The sequence below is a fragment of the Eulemur rufifrons genome, chromosome 28 (genome assembly GCF_041146395.1).
Source record: "Eulemur rufifrons isolate Redbay chromosome 28, OSU_ERuf_1, whole genome shotgun sequence".
In the NCBI taxonomy this organism is placed as follows: domain Eukaryota; kingdom Metazoa; phylum Chordata; class Mammalia; order Primates; family Lemuridae; genus Eulemur; species Eulemur rufifrons.
In genome coordinates, this window is record NC_091010.1 from 66,267,677 (window position 1) to 66,278,609 (window position 10,933).

Here is a 10,933-nt window from a genome sequence, read left to right on the forward strand (position 1 = left end):
TAACATAATAGCTATCTTCCCTCTTTATTTTTCTTATGGTTGGTGTCCTCCACCAGAATGCAAGCTCCATGAAAAAGGGGTTCAGTCTCTTCACTCCAGTCTATCTTTGCATACAGTTACACTTTCATTATTTCACTCCTCTCAAAGTTCAAGGTAGCCTGGTACTGCTGAATAAAGGCTAAACACTCTATCAAGAATTCACTATGTTTCTGAATTTCCCAGATTAACTCCATTTTCAACATTAAAAATGTTTTTTTCTTCATCACTTCAGAATATTACTGTGTTGAAAATAAGTTGCACTGGAATTCAATGGCATGCATCACGCTTGCTCCAGCAGACCACTGATCTTCGGGACTGCTTGTAAATTGCCAGTGTTGAGGAGGCAACATCCTCAAATACTAGGGAACTACTGAACCATCTGTACTAGTTACTATCTTTTCTCCGTGTTTTTTTTTTTTTTTTGACTGTTTACTTATGCTGTTATTGGAGCTATAGCTTCTTCATTGGTAATTCCCACAGTCTCACACCCAAATATAGTGGGTGCTCAATTAGCAATTATAGGCTAAGTAAATAATGAATGAATCATTTTCTGGTTTTTAGGGATTTTGTGCTTTTAAGAGTAACATCTGATTGCATTTTAACATAGATATCATTCATAATTTAATAGGTTTTTTTATATCCTCACGTTTTCTCAATGCCTACGTTTTTTGGTCTTCCATTTACTTATTCAGCCAGCACTTAAGGCCTACTGTCTGTCTGCACTGTGAACATGTTGGTGACACAGCTTGAACAGGGAGGTCTGGTTCCTGTCTTCATGAAGCTTACCGTATCGATGAAGCTGAGGGTGGGTGTGGAAAAGAAATTCTTTGTCTATAACATATAAAGACTCGAGCTTATAGTCAGGTCCCTACAGGAAGGAAAGTGTGGCTGGTACATAATGGGAGAGAAAGACTCTCATACGAGATGAGTTCAAAGATAAGACAGAGGTCAGATCACAGAAGACCTGATGTGCTGCGGTAAAAAGGTTGTGCCATGGGTCTAACTCACCTAGCCATTTCTCGATCAAAATTTTCATTTTTTACTCATTCTGATTTTCCTTATGATTTTCCTCTTAAATTTGATGTTACTCTGTTTTCTTGTATACAATCTATAATCTTTACAAAACCCACCTTCAATTTTTTTAAAGTCATTAATGAGATCTGGTTCTAGGAGAGCTGGTGACAGTTTAAGGCAAATGGCACAGTGGAAGTGGTTAGGAGCAGGTGCACCAGATAGGGTGCTAAGAGAAACCAATAAATCCATTCTCATGCAAAACATTCTAAGAAATATTAAAAACTAAGTAACATTTTTCACTTGAACATTTTAAATTATTTTTAATAAGTCTGCAAAATTAAGTCTGTTTCATAATCTATTTCACAAGGTTTCTAAACCCTATTTAAAATATATAGCACACACACACACATACACACACACAGCCACATCTTGCCTTTAAAAAAAGAAACCACTACGATAATGGTACAAACATCTTGCCTTTTAAAAAATTATTCTTTTTATATGACTCCCAAATTTGTTTCAACATTATCTATTTGAACAATGCACTGTTTGGAAGAATTTGTGCTAATTTTTATCAAAATGTTACAAATATTTTAATATGTATTTAATATCTCTTCATATTCTGTAGAGCAATAAATCATTTATTATTCATATGTTTGCATATAGGATCAAATAGAAAATCAGTAATTTTTTTAAAAAAACACCTAAGGTTGGGTCTTCTATAATACTAATCTGAAAAAGTTATAATTTTGTCATTTATATCTAAAAACCCAGATATTCCCTAGTGTTGCAAATTTCTGAATCTCCTAGGAAATTCAAACACTATTCTGATAAAGTGAACTCTGATCTTTATTATGATAGTAAAATGCCAAAAAAGTAAAAGGTATTAAAATTCTGTCCTTTTATGGGAGCAGCTTAGCAAAAGGAGACATCTGTCTACATGGAATCTTTGGAACCAAACTGTAACACTATTGCAAACACTCACTGCATGTACTCACAACATTTATTTAGGTTTTCATTTTTTCCCTCTTGCTCTATGTTTATGGTAGACTTCCTAAAGGCAAGATTAATTTCTGAGCCATCTTTGCAACTCCTACAAAATAAGATATATAGCTTTGCACAAACTATGTAATCAATAGATATTGGCTGAACTAATAAACAATATACTTCTAACCCAAGATTACAATATTTAGAAAACAGAAGGTTAGTAAGATATTATAAGTGAATAATAACTGTCTTCAGGATAAAGGGCTATTGTTTTTTGAAAAATGGGATCATTGGTCCAATATTCTATGTCAGTTCTACTCAAAGTGCTGGATTGTGGCAAGACAAGGACTTTGCACCAGTATGTAAATCACCTCACTGCATCCTTCACTGAAGGCTTGCTATTAAAAAAGTCAACTGAATCAAACAGTGTGTTCAGTGACATAGTCTATTTACATTCGGGCACAAGTTCCTTATCTCGTTGCAAACCAGCAAGTCTGTGGACTGGCGCTCGTCTGCAGACAACACTTTGAGAAGCTTGGTTCCATACTACTACTAAAGTTGGACTAATCATGATAACAATGATGATAATTCTATCAATTAGCATTTATAGAGTGCTTATTGCATGCCAGATGCTATGTTAAACACTTAAGCACTTTATATGGATTATTTCATTTAAACTCTTAAGGACCCCATGAGGGTTTACTTTATTATTTCCATTTTTCAAATGAGGAAATTTAAGCCTTCAGAGGTTTAATTTATCCAGTTTCCAGAAGCTCATTTGTGGTAGGACAGGTATTTGAAGTCAGGCAGCCTGATCCCTGCTTAACCTCAGTTAAGTGTACAGTGTATGCTTAACCATATAACCATACTGCTTCCTGACTACGTTAAAGAAAATGGGCTCATGTTGCACCACTGTGGGTCAAAGAAATACTTGACACTATGGGGGACATCAGGCAGGGTAGCCTGGAAGAAACATCATAAAACAGAAAAACATGGTATAGAGAGAGATGTATATCTTTTTTAAAGATATGAAAAACATGGGCTGGGTATAGTGGCTCACACCTGTAATCCCAGCACTTTGGGAGGTCGAGGTGGAACGATCACAACTAATTTGGTTTATTTATATAGTTAGATATCTGAACAAATGTCTGAGATCCAATAAAAGCTGAGATCTAAAGAATAGGCTACTGCCAGTTTCTCCCAAGTAAGTTAACATACTTATTTTACCTCTGACATACACAAAATGAACTTTTATCCATCTTTCTTAAAGAGAGTATTTGCTTGTGGCATCATCATAATCAACTTCTAAAGTTACATTTTACTTGATTTGTTGTCCCAAATGAAGGCTGAAAACCATAAATATCAGGAATTTTTTTTGTTGTTGTTAACAAAGTAATGGGTAGTTATTTTGTATTAACTTTAACAAAACAATAATAGATGAACTATGTTTTGCATTCTCTGCAGATGGAGGAAAACACAATGATTTCAGGGAATGCTAATGCATGAACTGCTCAAGAATAGAGACTCATGTTAATCTTTCCAGATTTTCAGATTACTTTTCTGTCCACTCTTCTTAGTCTTCCTGGGTTCTTCCACCACCAGCCACCCCCCACCCCCAGTGTAAAATATGTGTCCGCTCAGGTCCTATCCTTGACCCTCTTCTCATTCCACATACTAGTCCTGGAGAAAATCGTTCACATTTTAACTTCAATTACTGAATGCTTAATCCAGATTTCTATCTTCCTCTGAGACTTCTTTAGTTCCAGACCCACATGTCCAACTACTACTAAGGGACCTCCCCATTTAGACGACAGGCAGCTTAAAACTGAACTCATCATCTACCCCATTTCTTACATGCCTTAAACAATTTTCTCCCCTTCTTTTGTGTTCCAGATTTCAACAAATAGCAGAACCCCCCAGCACCCAGAGAAGACCCCCAAGTCATTCCTGCCCTTCCCTCTTCTTCACCTCCTGTATCATCAAGACCAGCCAATTCTCTCTTTCACTGGCCCCCTTGTCCCTAGTCTCACCATTACCACCTTAGTTATCTCTTCATTTCTTCAATGAATTACTGCAAAACTCCAATTTTGTTCTTTCTGCCTCTAATTTTGGCTTTCCACAAATCCCTCATTCACATGCTGCCAGTGATCCTGTTTAAATGCAAAATTGATCATGTCAGTGACCCAAATCCTTCTTGTTATTAATATCGTTAAGGGAAAAGCCCGTAGTCCTTAGTCTCTTTCTGATTTAGCCTACGTTTGCCTTTCTGGCCTCATTCCGTCCCATTCTCTTCTAGTATATATGGAGTACTCTCTGCTTCAGCCACAATGAACTACTGCTAAGAGTCGTTCTCTGTGCCTTTGCCCAAGCTGTCCCTGTGCCTAGGAAGCTCTCCTGCCCTCACACACAATCTACCCGGTCATTTCCTATTCACCCTTTATGAATAGCAACCCCAGAACCTGGGAAGTACCTAGCACCTTGTGAATGCTCAATAAATGTCTGTTCTATGCCTGAATCAACAACATCCCTCTACATTGAAAAAGTTCTTTACAATATACAAGATATTTTCATTCATATCTATAATCACATTTGAGTCTCCAAACTAGACTATTAGACTATTGTAGGTTTTATTATGTCTAGTTATCAATGAGGAAATAATAGCTCCTGGCTTTCCAAAATGGCATAGCTAGAAATTAATGCAATCATCCCTAAGGGCTTGTCCTCTATTATTACTCTACTTAAATTATGAGGTACACACTGCAGCCCACTATGTGCTAGTGAAGCACACAGTGAAAAAATACAGAAGAAGCATAAGTCATGGACTTAACTCCAGAAATGTATTTTTTTAATTTTATTTTTATTTGAAAATAATTTTTGTTGTGCAGCTAATTTCTTTTGATTTTTAGTAGAGACGGGGGTCTTGCTGTTGCTCAGGCTGGTCTTGAACTCCTGACCTCCAGCGATCCTCCTGCCTTAGCCTCCCAGAGTGCTAGGATTACAGGCATGACCCACCACGCCCGGCCCAGAAATGTTTTTCTTTATTTTAAATGTTTTTCTTTATTTTATTTATTTATTTATTTATTGAGAGGAAGGAAAGAGGAGTTTATTAATTTGCTGGCAAACAAGGAGGTTGGAGACTCCCCTCTCAAAGTACCCATGTCCTCCAGAAATGTTTAATCAGAGGTACAAGACTCATACTCATAAAATGAGAGAAAACCCTACAAGTACAGCACAGGGCTAAGTGCTAAACTGTGTAGTGCCCCTGGCAGGAGAGAGAAGTGCATTTAGTGAGCACTGGCCTAATCCTGGAAGACTTTTCAGAAGGGTAGAGGGCAGCATAGTCCTGCAGCCCGATTACACAGGGAATGCGTAGAAGGGCTGAGGGATGGGCATTCCTCCCGAGCCCAACGATTTGAGTGCAGACCATGACAGGTTTGGAGGACAAAGAGGAAACACACCGAAAATGGACATTTGATTGTTTTCTACCTTTAACTGAATTCCTTATGAGTTTCAGAAAGTAACAGAGAAAGAGAGAGGAAAAAGTACCCTCACTCTGGTAAAGAAAACAAAAGCCCCAACACCATAAAAACAAAAAAGAAAACTTTCTCCAACATATGATAGCAAGGCTAGGAGACAAAACTAACACATTTATTTGGTATATTTTTTATCATCCTATTTGCATTAAATAATGTTAACTTCCCACTAGAGTTATTTTTACTTTGAATTCTGATGTGGCCAAGAGATTTAAACAAGAAAAAGAAAGGCTACATCTGTCTCTTCATTGTTTCTTTGTTATTTCCTGGTAATAATGCTTTGGTTTGCTACATTTAGTTAAGCATCAGCAAAGTAAATAATAATTAACTATTTTATCCAGTGATGAGCTTAGAAAAAAATCCAGCAACAGTACACTTTCTTGCTTTTCATTTGACCACCAATAACATACTGAAAATGCCAGTGAAAAGAAATAAACACAATGGTTGAAAATTCCAAAAAAGGGACAATCAGTACATTTACCATTCATCTTCAACCCCTGTCCCATAAGCAACTTTCTGATCTCTGGTATTTTCTCCAATAGTAAAGTGTATTCCTATACCCAAAGCAATTTCTCCAAAGTTGTTCTCATTCAACAAACACTTAACAAGTACATTGTACTAGGTGATGGAAGGAAAAGGAGAAAATGTCCCTGCCTTAGCCATTTTAGTGCCTTTTCCTCCCTACTTTCACCCCCTAACCAGTCTTTTCTTCCACAGTTCACTATCCCCTAAAACCAAATGTTGCTTTTCACAATTGCCTTTACCTGTTACCTAAACTATTTCAAGTCTTCTTCCATGTCAACTTCATACCTGTTAAAATAATTCTTCTATGTCACTACAAAGTACTTCATCAATACATATCCCCATTTTTTCCAACCTTAAAACCAAATTCTTGAGTCCTTGTTACCTTAATATGGAGATCTGTGCTGTTGATTCTGTCTTCTTTTTAAAAAAAAAAAATACAAATGCCTCATCCTTTACTGTTGAGAAATTTAACCCTACTTTCTTTTTTGTGTCAATAATTGCTAGGGTTTTAAAAATCACTATCTTGTCGGTTTTGATTATGATATTACTGGTAAGCATCACGATGTTTGTTATCTTGGATGAAAAGGCCTCTGCAATTTTGCTAATGATGTATGAAAACAAGAGTTTGAGAAATACTGTATACAGAAGTACTGCCGATCTGAGATACTTTCTGCCTAAAAATACATCCCCTGTCTCTAAATTTCAGGAACAGGTTGTTAAGGTACCATGAAGTATTTACTTTCCAGCCTGAATTTATGACTTTAATACTTTAGCTTAAGAATTACAGGTTCTGTATATATCACACTGCTTGTCAATATCCACACATAAACCTTTTTGTTTTGACAATTAATCTCAAAAAGTTCCCATAGAGTCTGAGAGGGGAAAGCCTAATTTGGCAGAATGTAATAAATGTCTGCTTCCATCATAGAATATATGCTCCTCAGGTTCAATTAACCTCTGAATGATTCCCTTTCTAAGAGGAAAGTAATTCTCCTTGGTGTCCTTGTCATCCATGGAGTGGAAATATCTCTGGTGGCAAGATGAGTAATCACTTAGGTGACCCCAAAAGGGCTCTTCCTTCCATTTCCTTCAAGTACTGTCTCGAGCAGCAGTCGGGATTGATAGAGGGGCTGTAATCTCCAGACCTGAGTACTAAATCATCCCGCAGTTTCCTCCGCCTGCCCACCCCACCCGGTACTTCCATTCTCATCCTTTTTATTCTCTCTTCTCCAGTTTTCTTTCCTCCTTCCGGTTTTCCTTAACCTATGATACTCTCCCGGTTGTTTAAAGTTTTACAACCTATCAGATAACACTCCCTTGTGACCCTCAAAGCTTCCTTAAAGCAAAACCCGAATCCGTGTTTTTAAAACCAATATTATGAAAGACCATTGTGTGGGATAATGTTACATTTGTTTAACAGCCCTACAAAGTTTTGCTACAAAACATGTGGGCTGATTGAGTTACTCAACCGAAAACCGGGAGGATTGAAACAAATAGACACAAAAATAACTAAACCAACCGGAAAGATCCGACCCGGGCCCACTGCCTGTGATACTCGGGATGACAGGGCAATGCCGGGCAACCCGGAATTCTCCGGGGTTTCGAGATTCAGGAGACCCCCTTGGCCCACTGGCGACGACAGAAGGGGCTCCCATTTGCGCCCTGCTGCCCGTAAACGCGGCACGAGCGACCACCCAGACCTGGGCCGAAGCCCCTGGCTGAGCAGGGATCCCATGCTTGGAAGGCTGCCGTGCAAATGCTCGGTCCCCCTGCCGAGACCTGTGCTCAGTGAGAGGCGGGCGCGAGGCCACCCTGGGGCCGTTTCGGGGGTCGGGCGGGGGTCGTCCGCGGCCAACGGCGGGCAGGGGGTCCCCAGGCGGCCGCAACAGGTACCCGGGGCCGCCCCCCGGCCCGGGGGCCCCCGCCCGGCGCCCGACCCCTCCCGCCGCCCGGGCCCGCCGTTACCTGCAGCGGCGGCTCACGAGCCCCGGGAGGGAGGCCCAGGGCCGGCGGCCTTCCCAGCGGGCCAGGCCGACTCGCCCGACGCACGAGCTAACAGCCCTAGCGACGCCTCCGGACGGCGACGGCCAGGCCCGCAGGCCACTACCCCCGGGGTCGGGGCACAGGTCCCGCGGGGACGCGAGACCCGCCAGGAAGGGCGCGATCGCCTGACCGGGCCTCCGGGGCAGTGTCCTCAGCCAGTGACCCGGCCGCCACCCTCGCTCGGCCCCGGGCGACGCGCGGGCCCACGCGCCTGCCCGCGTTTCCTGACGAGTTTTGGTCCCTCCCTCTTGCCGTCCTTCTGGCCCCTCCTCTCCCGTCCCCCGGGTTGTCAGGGGAACCGAAGCGACGCTTGCCTGGGAGGAGAGGCGTTAGGAGGCGCGGCGGCGGCGCCAGGGGCTCGGCCTGGGGCACGGGAGCAGCTGAGCATGGAGCCCCAGAGTAAGGGAGGCTGGGGCGGGGCGGGCCGGGCCGGAGAGGGCGGCCGGGCCGGGGGCTCCCGGGGAACGAGCATGGGCGCCCCGCGCGCGGTTCCGCAGGCTTTAACGCTTGCTTGGACGCGGACAGACGGCTTGCGGGTCCCCTCGCGCTTTTCTCTCTTGCGGAGAAGAGGAAGGGGCTAAATCCTGCCCGGTCTATCCGGTTGGGTCCCCAGCGCCCAAGGCTCTCCGCGGAGAGCCGGAGGGACTGGAGAGCTCGGTAGCGCGGGCGGCGGGGTGCAGCGCCCCCAGTGTGCGCCTTCTTGAAATTCCCCCCAGGCAATTCAGTTTATTACTACTGTGCCATCGCCGTCACGGTTTTAGTTTGGTAGTTTGGTTCTCAGCCCATCCTACTTCGAAAACGTCTGTATTTAAACACGCAGCGAGGCTGGCTCTTGTATTGATTAGAGACCCCTCAGCCCCCGTAGTCTGCGATGCATCATAAACGAGAAAAAAAATGAGCTTTGTCTATGTGCATTTGATTCATTGTTAGAGGTTCTGGGATGTAGGACACGCAAAAAATGTTTACTATTTCTTTTTTTTCTGTTTCTCCATGTTGTTTTTGATGTATGCCAAAAGGCGTGCAGTTTAGAGTTATCAGATCTAACAGGAGTTGTAACTTACTGGGATAAAAAAAAAAAAACCTTTCCCAGGACTTTGTGCTAAGACCTTCTTTCCCCGTCCCGCCCGAGCTGTTTTATGGCTCTTTTTGTTCTCAGAATAAGGGCGGTGTTTTATATGAAGATTTAAAAGATCTTAAACCTTTATAGAGGGATATAGTTTGACTCTCAAAACCAAGTCTTATTTTTTCTTGCCCAATTTCAGAAATGAAGCACTCAGACCAAATCCATTCTCTAGGGGATATGCTGGCATTTTAAAAGGTCATTTGTCTCCAACGAGAAGATTTTAAAGACTTTTTTCTTTTAATTCATTTGCTGAGGGGAAAGCTTACAATTTGTAAGTTATGGTTGCATGAGCTGATAGGATTTTTATACAGTATTTATCATTTGCATTTATAACTCTTTGGATTCTACATTTTATCTAACTTAGTGAAAGAAATTTAGCATGCAACAACACTAAAATTTTTGTCTCATGTCAAACTGATGCCAAGCTGTGTATGCTCTCTCCTTAGAAAAGAAATGAAGTGGAGTGAAATATGTTTTAAAAGTAGCATCTTTATTTCTTCAGATTTATGTTATCATTTTAAATGTATAAACTATAAATTTCAAATTCTTTAGTGTTCACTGCGTTTATCCATTTGTTTATTCCTAGTACTTATTATGTTGCAGCTATAGATAAGGCTGGAAAAGTCAACAGAGCTAGGTCAGGAAGGCTTTGTAAAGCTGTATAAAAAATTTATTACATATATGAAGTGCACATTTATATCCTATCTCATTGGATTTTGAGGTGGAGAATATTTAAGTAATTTATGCCTGGGGAACAACTGTAAATTTATTCATTTCCACATATTCTTGAATGCTTTTATCAATTTAATTTTAAATAATTCAAACAATCACCATTGGCCTTAGGAAATTCTTTCACATTCTAATAAACACCATCTTGGATAAATATTTGCTAAATCATTCACAGTAAAATTTTTTTTCCCCCTGGGAAGCAGAGCCCCAGCCAGAAGCCAGGCACATGTGCTTCCAATGGCAAATATTTGAAAGGACAAGATTAAATGATCTCTAAAGTTTCATTTAATGTCAAGATTCACATCCAACCAGATTTTGCCTAAGACCAAAGTTATTTCATTCTCTCAAAGATAATGGAAACACTATAGATATATTAACAAGTATTACAATTACATATAATAACAGTTATTCCATTATAAATATTATATTAATAATATATTGTTTATGCCAGTATTATCTAACATATTTTAAGCCTAGTGTTTACATGGTAACTTTTGTTATTGAGAAGTTTAAAATAACATTTTGCAAGTGTAGTTGAATACAGCGTCAGTAAATTGATTAAGAGAAAGGACCCTTCTTAATTGCTTTTAAAGATTAAACATATATCTAAGGACAACACCAAGGAACCACTAAAAATAACCCCCTGCGTCAGTCTTAGCTATTCTATTTCCACACACTTAGTTTTCTATTACTTTCAGGAATGACCTTTGTTAACTGAGTCATTAAAATCCAATAAACATAAACTCTTCAAACCCCACAGCTGGATCATACTCTGGCAATAAGCAGAGGAAGACAGGGGCTACCACTGGTTTACAGAATAATAACAAGTCAATGATCCAAGAAGTGACTCCTCAGGGAAAGGGCAAAGTAAATAAGTTCGCAACCTTGAGCTGTTCAGAGTGGTTTTGGCTCTTGGCTCACACATTTACATCTTAATTAT

The 10,933-nt window shown here is 40.5% G+C and overlaps 1 protein-coding gene across 1 annotated transcript in view; it reads right to left on the bottom strand.

Annotated features, from left to right (window-relative positions):
- Positions 1–8,339, bottom strand: part of DHX32 (DEAH-box helicase 32 (putative)) — a 44,474-nt gene extending 36,135 nt beyond the window's left edge. Inside the window, exon 1 of the mRNA XM_069461010.1 lies at positions 8,064–8,339. The gene's annotated coding sequence lies outside the window, so the exon portion shown is untranslated. The remainder of the gene's footprint in view (positions 1–8,063) is intronic.
- Between the last annotated feature and the right edge of the window lie 2,594 nt (positions 8,340–10,933).